The 15,207-nt window shown below is 44.7% G+C and overlaps 1 long non-coding RNA gene across 1 annotated transcript in view; it reads right to left on the bottom strand.

Moving 5' to 3' along the window:
• Nucleotides 1-15,207, bottom strand: part of LOC144487448 (uncharacterized) — a 66,391-nt gene that overhangs the window by 13,675 nt on the left and 37,509 nt on the right. Inside the window, exon 2 of the long non-coding RNA XR_013496413.1 lies at nt 4,107-4,422. This is a non-coding gene — a long non-coding RNA (uncharacterized LOC144487448). The remainder of the gene's footprint in view (nt 1-4,106; nt 4,423-15,207) is intronic.

Here is a 15,207-nt window from a genome sequence, read left to right as displayed (position 1 = left end):
ATTACTGACTCACTCCCCTGGGGTCACTGTACAATTACTGACACACTCCCCTAGGGGGTCTCTGTACAATTACTGACACATTCCCCTGGGGTCTCTGTACAATTACTGACACATTCCCCTGGGGTCTCTGTACATTTACTGACACATTCCCCTGGGGTCTCTGTACAATTACTGACACATTCCCCTGGGGTCTCTGTACAATTACTGACACACTCCCCTGGGGTCTCTGTACAATTACTGACACATTCCCCTGGGGTCTCTGTACAATTACTGACACACTCCCCTGGGGTCTCTGTACAATTACTGACACATTCCCCTGGGGTCTCTGTACAATTACTGACACACTCCCCTGGGGTCTCTGTACAATTACTGACTCACTCCCCTGGGGTCTCTGTACAATTACTGACACACTCCCCTGGGGTCTCTGTACAATTACTGACACATTCCCCTGGGGTCTCTGTACAATTACTGACACACTCCCCTGGGGTCTCTGTACAATTACTGACTCACTCCCCTGGGGTCTCTGTACAATTACTGACACACTCCTCTAGGGGGTCTCTGTACAATTACTGACACACTCCCCTAGGGGGTCTCTGTACAATTACTGACACACTCCCCTGGGGTCCCTGTACAATTACTGACACACTTCCCTGGGGTCTCTATAATTGATACACAATAGTTGATACACACCCTCCATATTACTTGCTGATATGTTCCTAAGGGCTCCGTACTGGCAAGGGCCCTGTAAATTTGCTAACACAATTCTGATACACTCTTGGGCACTCTGTATAATTGCTGGCAAACTACTTCATAGAATCCCTACAGTGCAGATGGAGGCCATTTGGACCATTGGGTCTGCACCAACCCTCTGACAGTATCGAACTTAGGCCGACTCTACCCCCATTTACCATTTACACGTTTACCATGGCTAATCCATCCAGCTGCACATCTTGGGACACTAAGGGGCAATTTAGCATGGCCAATCCACCTAACCTGCACATTTTTGGATAATGGGAGGAAATTGGAGCACATACACAGGCATGAAAAGAATATGCAAACTCCACCCAGGGCTGGAATTGAACCTGGGTTCCTTGCACTGTGAGGCAGCAGTGCTAACCACTGTGCTACCCTGTTTGATTACAGTATTGTAACTGGGTCAGTAATGGTAGTGTGTGTGTGGTCCCCACAGAGCAAATAGTCCCAGATCCTACTTTCAGCCAGATTAGCAGGTGTGAACAGCAGTGACAGTGAAGGAGTTAGATCTAATGATCCAATGTCCCCAGTTAGGAATTGCATGGATGTGTTGAAATTGGGGGAGGACAGGATGTAGTTTGACTACTACGCTCCTACATGAGTGACCGACTATGAATAACTCAGTGACTCCTGGGAAGAAAGTTCATTTGTGGGAGATACTAGAGAAAAAAAAGGGCAGTAACAGCATAGTGACAAAATGGATAAAGGGATAGGATCAAGTTGTAAATGGTTGTTTTTTCAGACATATTAATGACTTGGACTGGCACACGGCACAATCTCAAAATCTGCAGCTGACACACAGTTTAGAAGTATGGTAAAGAGTAAGGACAGTAGTGATGGACTTCCAGAGGATGTAGACAGGCAGGGAGAATGGACGGACACTTGGCAGATCAAATTCAATGCATAAACGTGTGGAGTGATAGACTTAAGTAAGAATGCAGAGAGACAATAAAAGCTGAATGGTGCCGTTTTAAAGGCGTTTCAGGTAGAGAGATCCTGGGGTATTTATGCATGAATCGTTGAAGGTGGCAGGAGAGGTCAGCAAAGCAGTTAATAAAACTTATGCAATGATGGAATTTATAAATGAGGCATAAAGGACAAGCTATGTCAAACCTGTATACTTGGTTGTAGCTGGACTAGGCCGGGAGTTTTGGTCCCACGCCAAAGTCAATGGTTCATCACATTTTCTGTCTTGCCCATGATGATTGCCACTGGAAAATCCAGCCATAATGTCAATACTGGGCATCAAACTTTAGGAAAGACATGAAGGCTTTGGAAAGGGTAGAATGTTAGCCAGATTGGGGGATGAGAGCTTTGTGGAGAAGACCAGAGAAGCTTGGGTTGTTCAAAGAGCAGAGAAGGCTAAGAAGACAGGGATTTAGGTAAAGAAGATTGTTTCCAAATGGCTGGGAGGAAGATGATTGACAGAAGAAGAAGAGGTGACAAGAGGAAATGTGAGTGGTAAGGATTTGGAATGCACTGTGGGTAATGGACACAGATTCAATAGCAGCCTTCAAGACGGAATTGGATAAATACTTGAAGGAGACAAATTGGAGGGGTATGACGAAAGAGCAGGGCTGTGGGATATGGGCAAAGAGTGGGGCTGTGGGATATGGGCAAAGAGTGGGGCTGTGGGACACGGGCAAAGGGCGGGGCTGTGGGACACGGGCAAAGGGCGGGGCTGTGGGACACGGGGAAAGAGCGGGGCTGTGGGACACGGGGAAAGAGCGGGGCTGTGGGACACGGGGAAAGAGCGGGGCTGTGGGACACGGGGAAAGAGCGGGGTTGTGGATATGGGGGAAGAGCACAATGTAGGACTAACTGGATTGCTCTTCAAGAGAACTGATGCAATTTCAATGTGTTGAATGGCCTCTTTCCATGCTGTACTATTCTATGATTCTAATGAAGAAGAACAAGAGGAATAATTTAAAAATAGTTGGGAGTATTTGCTAATATTTATTCCCTCAGCTGTGTGGTGTCATATGTCTATGATAACTGATCCTCTACATGCAACAGGCTCATTCACTGCCATTACAATAGATGGAGGTTAAAGACTACTGTCTCCTCAATTCAATTCCAGATACCACCATTTGTCTAAACTCTCCTGTGTACAGATCACGCTTTAGCCCAATCTCTTCCAGCGGCAACACCTTCCCCTTTCTCTTCCTCTGTGCACAGTTCCAGATATCACCCAGGGAGAGGATGGTGAGGGCCTGAATCAGAACAGGATATAGAGCTGGAGCAGAATGAGCGAAGTCCACAGAGAGAACTCCAGGCTCTGACAAGGGATGGGTGGGGAGGCCAGTTGAGAGGGGGGCATTAGTAGGTGAGCAGAATAGAAATCACTTGACAGATTTTTATGGAGGCTCTAGCCTAAGAGGTCAGCACAGAGAGTGTTAAATCAGTGGAGAAGGGAGGTGCTGAAGTTTCAGATAAGGGAGAGGGGCTGAGGTAGAATGAAGTGATGATCCTCTCTGATGAAGATCAGTGATCTAACCCTTTCAGTCTGTGATCCGATCGATGCTTTCTCCGATAATGTCATGCCTCCTGTTTGCTGGAAATTTGACAGCCGCGAGGAACTGTAGACAGTAAACACAGCTAAGAAGCAATTCGATGTTTGGGGAGGGAAGGGAGGGAAGGGTGTCATTAAAATGAAGACACAGAAGATGTTGCTCCAATCATTCCAAATCGAGTAAATTATTGATGAGTTCAGTAACTTGGCCTCTGTGGTGCAGATTACACCAGCTCTGACCTGTCCTCCTTGTACAATTACTACTGGATACCAAATGCAGCTTGCGCAGTAATACTACACTGCCTGCCTATCTTTGCTGCCTGGGTCTGTAGGGCTGAGGCTAGCCTGCAGTTTAGCCCCATCGTCTAGTCCATGATGAGGCGACTCCAGCATCTCCCTGACCTGCAGACTGAGGTAAGCAAGTTCTGTTGCCTTTTGAGTAAGAGAGCAGTGACCCTGAAGGGGTGATTCATCCTCTGCAGCTTTGGGATGTTCTGAAATGATTGCTTGTGACTCCGATATCAATCTGTGACCTATTAAAAGAGCTGCCTGTATGTACGTAAATTCACTGGCCTTGTGAGCTTGATATTTCAGACAGGATTGTAGAATGATTGGTTTACTGGCCTCTTTCTGTGCTCTATCATGCTAGTGCTTGCTCTTGGCTATCCAATTAGTTCCATTCACCTGTTCTTTTCCAATAGCTCCATAAACTTTCCCTCATTAAGAATTTATGCAATGCCCTTTTGAGAACTGTTTCTAAATCTGTTTTTACAAGCCTTTCTGGCAGTGAATTCCAGATCACAGCACCTCAGTGCATAAAAAAGAATGCTCTTCATCTCACCTCTGATTCTTTTGGCAATTGTCATAAATCTCTGTCCTCTGTTTACCGACCCTTCTGATCCAAAGCAATTCACCACTTGTGACCCTGGTCTCCCAAAGGGCCCGAGTTTCTCACAAGGCCTCAATTTGCTGGAGGACAAAGGAACGCTCCAATAGAGAGAGAGGCTGATTGATGTTGAAGCACCAAGTGTGGGCCCTGCTAGCTGTGTTGGCCAGCCTGAACAATTAAAATCGGGCATTCACAAAGGGCTAGCATTGGAGAAGCACAGATGTCCCAGAGGATTGGAGAACTGGAGGAAGTTGTCGGGGGTGTGGATCTGCAGGAATGGAAGACAAGAACAAATATAGATTGACATATAGACAACACTCTTTTGATCCAGCATTCTTGCATTCCAGTAGCATGTCTATGACAGAACAGGATGGGGAGGGAACAATAACAATTCTGATAGAGATTAATAATGTAGACGTTTCAGGAAGACTGACCTTCATTGGATTCAAATTCAGGAATACTAGCTTGTTCTCATGATGTTTATCAGCCATGATCAAATGGCTGGGCCAAATGGCCTAATTCTGCTCCTATATCTTATGAAGTTATGAACATTAGGAACACAGACAAAGCTAGACAACAAATAACCACAGGCTATCTAGTTCACCTACCATCCAGTCATACTATACAACAATAAGAATTATTGACAAATCATGAATGTCATTCTCCATCACATGCTCCACAACACACCCCGACATGAGATGAGGGAACACCAAGTGGTGGAAAACTTCTAATCCACAGGTGCAAAGTCATCCATTTTCATTTGCATTCATATCTCAAATTACTAAAATACCACCTCCCAAAATTGTATTTTCTGAAAGAAATGAGGGAAACCCTTGATGCGGATAAGCTGGGGTTGTCCACATATTATGGTGAGTCATTTAAAAACTGCAATTAAAGATTTTCCAGCATTCATAGAAATCATAGAAACCCTACAGTGCAGAAGGAGGCCATTCGGCCCATCGAGTCAGCACCGACCACAATCCCACCCAGGCCCTACCCCCACATATTTTACCCATTAATCCCTCTAACCTACGCATCCCAGGACTCTAAGGGGCAATTTTTTTTTTTTTAACCTGGCCAATCAACCTAACCCGCACATCTTTGGACTGTGGGAGGAAACCGGAGCACCCGGAGGAAACCCACGCAGACACGAGGAGAATGTGCAAACTCCACACAGACAGTGACCCGAGCCGGGAATCGAACCCGGGACCCTGGAGCTGTGAAGCAGCAGTGCTAACCACTGTGCTACCGTGCCGCCCTAACGGAGTTTTCATAGGTCAGATAGGGAGAAGCTGTTCTCACCGATGGGGGGAGACCAGTAACCAGAGGACACGGATTTAGAGTAATTGGCAAAAAATAACAAGAGATGAGATGTGAAGAGGTTTTGACACAACAATCTTGTTGGGCTCTGGAAAGCATTGCCTGACCGGGCAAAGATTCAATACTAACTTTCAAAAGGGACTTGAATAAATACTTGAAAAAGAAAAATGTGAGGGGGCTAGGGTGAAAGGGCAGAGGAATGAGATGATTTGAAGAGTTCTGTCAGAAAGCAGACAAAGGTTTGATGGGCCGAATGGCCTCCTGATGCTGTAACATTCCAAGAAGTTGAATGGATTGAACTGCTTTCTACTCTGCCCTGGGACCTAAAGAGGCAACAAACTGTGTCATTCTTGTTGATTCCATCTCAATGCTGATTTGAGCTAGAGCTCTGATGATAATGCACCACCAGTGTTTTACAAAGCCCCGGCAAGTGGAAGTTTCCGGATTGCACCCTCTGCTGGGTCTGCTGTTTCCATCCAGGCCAGTAAGACTCTGTATGATCACTGCACCTAAGTGTGGGGTTGAACTGAAGGTCAACTCGAGCTCAACTCTAATATTCACTCCCCCATTGCCTTCAGGTAACACCCTGTGGTACAAAGTATACCAGCAGCATGGCTCCAAGGGCATCTCCACCCACCTCCCCACCAATTCTTCAGTGGGTAAGCAAGCCACACAATCCAGGGGGTCCCAGGTTCCCTCGGTGATGCTAAGCCATGCAATCGCATCCTTGAGATGGGCTCGAGGTTGGTGGTTTGAGCAGGTTCAGGGAATTGAGGGGGAATCAGCAAAGGTTTCCTCTTGTGCCTTGCTAGTCAGTGACCATGTCTGAGAAACTTGGAAGTCAGCTGAGGGCAGGTACTGAGTGCTACAAGGTTCTGTCACCTCAGCATCCTGATCAGAGTCAGCATGGGTCACTATAGCAACTTTAACATGGTTAAATTCCATGGAAGTGGAGTGTTATCAGACTAGAGTTAACATCAAACCACATAAAGAGATATCAGGACAGGGTAACAAAGTCAGAGAGATTTTAAGGAGGGTTTTAAAGAGAGGTTAGACCGTACCATAAGAGATAGGAGCAGAAGTAGGCCATTTGGCCCATCAAGTCTGTTCTGCCATTCAATGAGATCATGACTGATCTGATACGATAATCCTCAGCTCCACTTTCCCATCTTATCCCCATAGCCCTTGATTCCCTGTTAAAAATCTGTCTATCTCAGCCTTGGACATACTTAATGTCCACCAGCCTCTCCAGCCCTCTGCAGCAAGGAATTCCACAGATTTACCACCCTCTGAGAAGAAATTCCTTCTCGTCTGTCTTGACTGGGCGAAGTAAGAAGTCTCACAACATCAGGTTAAAGTCCAACAGGTTTATTTGGTATCACGAGCTTTCGGAGTGCTGCTCCTTCACCAGGTGAGTGGCTGTCTTAAATGGGCGACCCCTTACTCTGAGATAATGCCCTCGGGTCCTAGACTCTCTCACAAAGGGAAACAATCTCTCAGCGTCTACCCTATCAAGCCCCTCAGAATCCAGTATTTCTCAATAAGATCACCTCCCATTCTTCTCAACTCCAATGAGTACAGGCCCAACCTACTCAATCTCGCCTCATAAGAAAATCCCTCCATACCTGCGGATCAACCTCGTGAACCTTCTCTGGACTGCCTCCAATGCCAGTATAAGGGGACCAAAAAACTGTTCACAGTATTCCAACTGTGATCTAACTAGTGCCTTGTATAGTTTGAGCAAGATTTCCCTATTTTTATACTCCATTCCATTTAAAATAAAGGCCAACATTCCATTTGTCTTCCCTATTATCTGTTGAACATGCACGCTAGCTTTTTGTTATTTATGCACAAGGACGCCAAATCTCCCTTTGCTGCAGCTTTCTGCAGTCTTTCTCCATTTAAATAATATTCAGCTCCTTTATTATTCCTACAAAAGTGCATAATTACATTGAATTCCATCTGCCAAGTTTTTGCCCACTCACCTAACCTGTCAATATCCCTCTATAGACTCTTTGTATCATCCTCACTACTTGCCTTCCCACCTATTTTTGTGTCATCGACAAACTTGGCAATAATACATTCACTTCCTTTGTCCTAGTCATTAATATCTTGTAAATAACTGTGGCCCCAGCAGTGATCCCTCCACTAGTTACAGGTTACCACCCTGAAAATGCCCCTCTCTCTGTCCCAACTCTCTGTCTTCTATTAGTTAGCCAATCCGCTATCCATGCTAATATACTAGCCCCAACACCATTGGCTCTTACCTGATTAAGTAGCTTTTAGGACAATACCTTATCGAACGCTTTTTGAAAATCCAAGTATATTCCATCTATTACTAGAAGATTACTACCAATGCATCTACTATCTCTGTAACTACTTCATTTAATATCCTAGGTGGCACGATGGCACAGTGGTTAGCACTGCTGTCTCTTGTATTCTAGCCCTCTCGACACGAATGCTAACATTGCATTTGCCTTCCTAACTGCCGACTGAACCTTAAGAGAATCTTAAACAATGACGCCCAAGTCCCTTTGTGTTTCTGATTTCCTAAGCATTTTCCCATTTAGAAAATAGTCTATGCCTCCATTTCTCCTTCCAAAGTGCATAACCTCACACTTTTCCACATTGTATTCCATCTGCCACTTCTTTGCCCACTCTCCTAACCTGTCCAAGTCCTTCTGCAGCCCACTTGCTTCCTCAATACTACCTGTCCCTCTACATATCTTTGTATCATCTGCAAACTTAGCAACAGTGCGTTCAGTTCCTTCCTCCAAATCGTTAATGTATATTGTGAAAAGTTGTGGTCCCAGCACTGACCTCTGAGGCACACCACTAGTCACCGGCTGCCATCCTGAAAAAGACCCCTTTATCCCCACTCTCTGCCTTCTGCCAGTCAGCCAATCCTCTATCCATGCCAGGATCTTACCCTTAACACCATGGGCACTTCATTTATTTAACAGTCTCCTATGTGGCACCTTGCCAAAAGCCTTCTGGAAATCTAAATAAATCACGTCCACTGGTTCTCCTTTATCTAAATTCCTTGTTACCTCCTCAAAGAACGCTAACAGATTTGTCAGACGTACTGGTTAGGTGCATTGGCCATGCTAACTTCTCCCTCAGTGTAACCGAACAGGCACCAGAGTGTGGCGACTAGGGGATTTTCATAGTAACTTCATTGCAGTGTTAATGTAAGCCTACTTGTGACACTAATAAATAAACTTTAAAAAGGCTGCAACCCATCAGGTCCAAGAGACTTGCAGGCCTTTAGGCCCATTAGTTTTCCTCGTACTTTTTTCTAGCGATAGTTATTGTATTTATTTCCTCTCCCCTTCTTCCACTTAATTAATTAGTATTTTGAATGTTATTAGTGTCTTCTACTGTGAAGACAGACACGAAGGGGATGAGCAGTGGGGGCCTGTAGTGGGACAGTCTCTCAGGCAAAGCTTTTAGACATTGAAATTGCCATTTCAATATGATAAGTGAGCCCTGGACGGTAGTCTCTGGGCCCTTTAGTGGATCCCCACCCCCCCACCGGGAGAGGTTCCTATCAGTACCACCAGCAGGGATTACAATTGGTCCCCATCAACGGGACCAGATGTGCTCACCCCACTGTTGGGACAGAGGCCATTGAGGCCCCCCTGAGAGGTCATGGGTGGGGGGGTGCCCCTTTGGCAGTGGCACTGCCACCCTGGCCATGTCCGCTGGGCACCAGGCAGTGCCAAGGGGGCGGGGCCTACTGCGGTCAGGGTCTACTGGGGGCCAATTGATTGTGGTGGGGAGAACAAGCTGTGCATTCTGCATTAGGGATCGGTGCAGTTGGGTGGAGGCAATCGTGACTGCACGTGGAGGAAGGAGATCGGGGCTGGCCATGGGGGGGATATTGGGACTGCACATGAAGGGGGGGGGGGGGGGGGTGGAAACGGGACTGCACATGGGGGAGGGAGATTGAGGCTGCACATGGGGGGTGACAATCAGGGCTGCACATGGGGGCTGACGATTGGGGCTGGCCAGAGGGAAGGGGTTGGGTAGGCCAGTGATTGGTGGGGGGTTTGGGAAGCTGATGATCAGGAGAAGGAGGCCGGCAATGGGGGGGGCGGGCAGTGTGCATGCGCCGATCTCCACACTGATAGATTGGCGCATGCGCAGTGGCCTGCTGAACACTATGCTGCCAGATTCTCCAGCGGAATGAGGCCACACTCCCCACTTTCCTGCGTGAATCTCCCTGAAGCACTCTGTGGAGCACAGAGTGCCAGACATTCGTTCCACTATGTAAACTCAAAAAACGGACGCGAAACTCTCCTGTTTTCCCACCTATTGGGCACTTAGATTTTTTGGGAGAATCCTGGCCAAAGTATTTATTTAACTCCTCTGCCATTTCCTGGTTCCCATTATTTCCCCAGTCTCATTCTCTAAGGGGCCTATATTCACTTTGACCTCTCTCTTCCTTTTTATATATTTAAAGAGGTGCTTACTATCTGTTTTTATATTATTTGCAAGTTTACTCTCATAGTTTATATTCTCCCTCTTTATTTTTTTAGTCATCACTCGGATTTTAAAACTTTCCCGGTCCTCTGGCTTGCCAGCAATCTTTGCCACATTGTATTTTTTTTCTTTCAGTTCAATGCTGTCCTTGTTTTCCTTGGTTGGGCCTTTTGGCTAAGATCAAGTGTAGTTATGCGGATGCTGCACTTGGTTGAGGTCATCAGGTTACATTTAAGCTTCACTTTCATATGAAGCAATTTTTAAAAGCGGCATCTCGGCCTTTTGGCTAAGATGCAAATGAGATCAAGCGTTGGAGGAGGAAGACCTGCGCCTACTCCAATCAGCTTGGCTCATGTAGATCAGGCCCAAGACAGGGGTTGCAGACCCTGTCTTGTCAGCTTGGATCCGGAATGTCTCAACTTGTTGAGACTCTGAATTGGACTTGATTTGATTGAATTGGAAAAGTATTTAAAAAAACCATGGTTAATTTATCCCCTCAGAAATCCTTCTTCTTCATTGGGATATATCTTAGTTGTGAGTCATAAACTATTTTCATAAACGTCTGCCAATGCTGATCAACTGTCTTTTCTGCAAATCTCCTTCCCCAGTTCACTCCAGCCAACTCTGCCCATATTCCTTTCTAACTACCTATCATTTAAGTTCAGCAGATTTGTTTCTGACCAAGTTTCTCACTTTCAAACTGAATGTTGAATTTCTACCATGTTATGGTCACTGTTTCTTAGGGGATATTTTACTCTGAGATTGTTTATCAAACCTACCTCATTACACATTATCAAATCCAAAATAGCCTGATCCCTGGTTGGATCCACAACATATTATTCTCAGAAACTGTGCCAAATACTCTCTATGAATTCTTTCTCATGGCTGCCTCTGCCAATTTGATTTTCCCAATCCACATTAAAATTAAAGTCACTCATGATTAATGTACTATCTTTATTACATGCCCTTATTATCTCCTGATTTATTCTCCATCAAGATAGCAATTGTTAGGAGGCGTATAGACTACTCCAACCAGTACCACCTTCTCCTTGTTATTTCTTACCTCCATTATATGGATTCTACATCTTCTGATCCAAGATCATTTCTTGCTATTGTACTTATTCCATCTCATACTAACAAAGCTACCCACAACCCTTTCCTTTCTGCCTATCCTTATGAAAGGTCACATAACAATGAATATTTAGTTCCCAACTTTAATCTCCTCCTGGGGTACAGTACTGGTGGGTATAGGTCTGTCACTGTATAACACTGAGACACTGGTGAGTATTGGTCTATCACTAAGTCACTAGGGTACAGGTCTGATCAACACAGGTCTGTCACTATAAGACAATGGGGTATAGTACTGGTGAATATTGGTCTGTCACTATAAGACACTGGGGTACAGTACTGCGGCTATGTGCAGGTCTGTCACTGCTGTTGTGTTGAAGGTGAATGAATTTATAGCTTTTCACAGTGTGCTTATAAACCCACTGACAACACTCGATACCAGTGGTCTCCAAATAGACGATGGGATCGACAGGTCGATGAGGGAGTCTCAAAAAGTCAATTTCCATTGGCTGCCAAAGCACTCCCGAAATGCGCATGACTTGGGCATCTTGTGATGATGAATGAATAAGCTGCTGAACAGCTGCCGAAAATGCTTGGGACTCTGGCTTCTCGTGATGACTAGTGAATCAACTCATTGATTGCCGAACTGCACCAAAAATGTACGTAAGTTCGCCTTCTCATCACGACGCACTGTTCGGGTCTAATGTTACATACAGCTGGTTCCCATTCATCTACTGTTGGGGTCCCGGATCCAAACCCTAAAGTATATTATGAATCCAGACTAGACCCCAATAATTTTTTTGTTTTGGCATAAATGTGAGGAAAGGATACTTCGCTCCAGGGATAATTCCACTGATAAATTATGGATGTTTTATCAAAACAAGTTTTATTCATTACACTGTTTAAGTATAACTCGAACAAAATGAAGCAAGTTAACTCTTAATAGTCGAACAATCCTTAAACATGAAAAGAAACAATTTGAATTTCTTACTTATCACTATTTCAGTTCCAAATAAGCAGCATTCTTCTGGCAGACTTAAATCCCCTTTAAATACAGTTAGCAAGCAGAAATATACTTGCTATACTGAGTGTAGACAGCCTTGGAGAGATATAGAGCTTTCAGAACCCTGCAAAACTCTCCTAGCTTCAACCAGAACAGCCAAATTCCAATTTCTTTCTTCAAAAGCCTTTTTCTTTCTTTGCTACAGATCCAGGACTGCACATAAACCACAATATCACATGATCCTGTCAATCACTCTACTGTGAAATCTCAGGAGAACTAAATTAAACAAAAGCCCATTAACACTACTTAACATACAAGGTTGAAATGCTTAATTATCCTGCTTCCCAGCACCTGAGCTATGTTCCCTCCAGACATACTGACTACCTGTAGAAAAAAGCTGAACTTTAAAACATTCTCTTGAAACATTAAAAAACACACTATACATATACTCATCATTTGCACACTTTCATCACAGAGCAAATCAACTTATTGAATGCTGAACCATGCCAAAAATGCGCAAACTCTGGCTCCTTGTGATGATGAATGAATCAGTACATTGACTGCCGAATCGAGGTGCCAAAACGTGAACTAAGTTGGGTGAAGACAAAACAATAAGTGAAGAGCCAGGGACCACCAAGAGGGCAAAAACCTATCACTTACACCAGGAATGGGAAAGTGAATTTCTTTTTATGAATGTAAAAGGCAAGAGCATTTGTCAACGGAGTGTGGCCTTGAGTAAAAAAGGTAATTTGGAACAGCATCACAAGACAATGCATGTAAAATTTCAAGAACATTTCCCTTTATACAGCGCCAAAGAAAGCTGGGGAATTAAAGGGAATTTTGCAAGTCCAACAGTCACTCTTTTCAAAATCTGTACCTAAAGATAAGGCTTGAAAAAAGGCGTCTTTTCACATTAGCCATTTGTTTGCAAAACCTAAGCAATTGTTAATCAATGCAGAAGTTATCAAGGAGGCTATGATGGTTGCTGCTGACACCTGTTTAAACACTTTAAAGACAAAGATAAAATTCTGACAGCCATCAAGAGAAGGCTGCTTGATGTTTTAACAGTAGCCACAAAGGTGGAATTGTTGTACAAGGATATGGTGAGTGTTATGCATAAGTACATTTTGAGGGATTTTAGTAAAGTTGAATTTTGAAGAATAGTTTTTGTGCTGCATTTTGATCCTAGACGTGATCTTGTACTTAAAAAGGTTGGGGACAACTGCTCTATCCAAAGTGTGAATAAATTTAAACCCACTGACAACACTTTATACACCCTTTATAAACCCATTGACAATATTCTATACAGTGTGTGTGTATCAACCCATTGAAAACATTCTATACAGTGTGTGTAGAAACCCATTGACAACACCCTATGAAGTGTGTGTAGAAACCCATTGACAACACCCTATGAAGTGTGTGGATGAACCCATTGACAACACTCTACACAGTGGGCCTGATTTTACCAAATCACGGTGGGCCTTTAACGCAATCTGCACCCGAATCTGAGCAGATTGCACCTTTACCGACAGCCGATTCCCGCGCCCGAATCGGGCGGCGCGACGATTTAAATGCATTTGCATGCATTTAAATTGACTTAATGAACCGCGCGCCCAACTCTACCGCCAAATCCCACTTTACCGTCTTCTGGCCCAATCCGCGTCCGCGCTGTAACCGACCTGCAAAATAAAAGTCTGAAGTCGCTGCTGCAGCCTCCAAAGAGCAGAGTCAGAAACTGCAACGGCTCTCTGACCCAGGTCATCCTCTGGTCAGGGCGGGAGGGGTGGTGGAGGGGAGGGGGTGTGACGTCTCATCCCCTGGGGGGGGCAGGGTGGGGGAGAGGGGGTGTTGTGATGTTTCATCCTCCGGTCGGGGGGGTTCCGCTGCGTGTCTGCGGCCGATGTCTCCTGGCACCATCACTGGTTCACTACCAGCCACAGATTACTCTTCCCTGCAGGGGCAAGAGAGCAGGAGAGATGGCTGTGGCTGGTAATGTACCAGTGATGGTGTATCCCTTTACACTGTGGAATCGGCCGGTTCTGCTTCATCTTGTTAGCGAGGAATCGCTTCATCCTGAAGGTTTCGTGGGATGGCATGGCCGCATGTCCACTCCGGCAGGAGGCATCGGCTGCAGACTGGCCACACTGACCTACTGACCACACTCTATACAGAGTGCATAAGCCCAAAGACAACACTCTGTACAGTGTGTGTATAAACCCATTGACAACACTCTATACAGTGTGTGTATAAACCCATTGACAACACTCTATACAGTGTGTGTATAAACCCATTGACAACACTCTGTACAGTGTGTGTATAAACCCATTGACAACACTCTGTACAGTGTGTGTATAAACCCATTGACAACACTCTGTACAGTGTGTGTATAAACCCATTGACAACACTCTGTACAGTGTGTGTATAAACCCATTGACAACACTCTGTACAGTGTGTGTATAAACCCATTGACAACACTCTGTACAGTGTGTGTATAAACCCATTGACAACACTCTGTACAGTGTGTGTATAAACCCATTGACAACACTCTGTACAGTGTGTGTATAAACCCATTGACAACACTCTGTACAGTGTGTGTATAAACCCATTGACAACACTCTGTACAGTGTGTGTATAAACCCATTGACAACACTCTGTACAGTGTGTGTATAAACCCATTGACAACACTCTGTACAGTGTGTGTATAAACCCATTGACAACACTCTGTACAGTGTGTGTATAAACCCATTGACAACACTCTGTACAGTGTGTGTATAAACCCATTGACAACACTCTGTACAGTGTGTGTATAAACCCATTGACAACACTCTGTACAGTGTGTGTATAAACCCATTGACAACACTCTGTACAGTGTGTGTATAAACCCATTGACAACACTCTGTACAGTGTGTATATAAACCAATTGACAACACTTTATACACCGTGTATAAAGCCATTGACAACACTCTATACACTATGTCTAAAGCTGTTGACAACACTCCATATACCATGTATAAACCCATTGACAACACTCTATACAGTGTGTGTATAAATCCAAAGACAACACTCTATACACCGTGTATAAAGCCATTGACAACATTCTATACAGTATGTGAATAAAGCCATTGACAGTACTCTACATAGTGTGTCTAAGTGGTCTAAGTCATAGTGGTCCTAGCG

The sequence above is a fragment of the Mustelus asterias genome, unplaced genomic scaffold (assembly GCF_964213995.1).
Source record: "Mustelus asterias unplaced genomic scaffold, sMusAst1.hap1.1 HAP1_SCAFFOLD_798, whole genome shotgun sequence".
NCBI lineage: Eukaryota > Metazoa > Chordata > Chondrichthyes > Carcharhiniformes > Triakidae > Mustelus > Mustelus asterias.
This window is presented reverse-complemented; position numbering and strand designations above follow the sequence as displayed.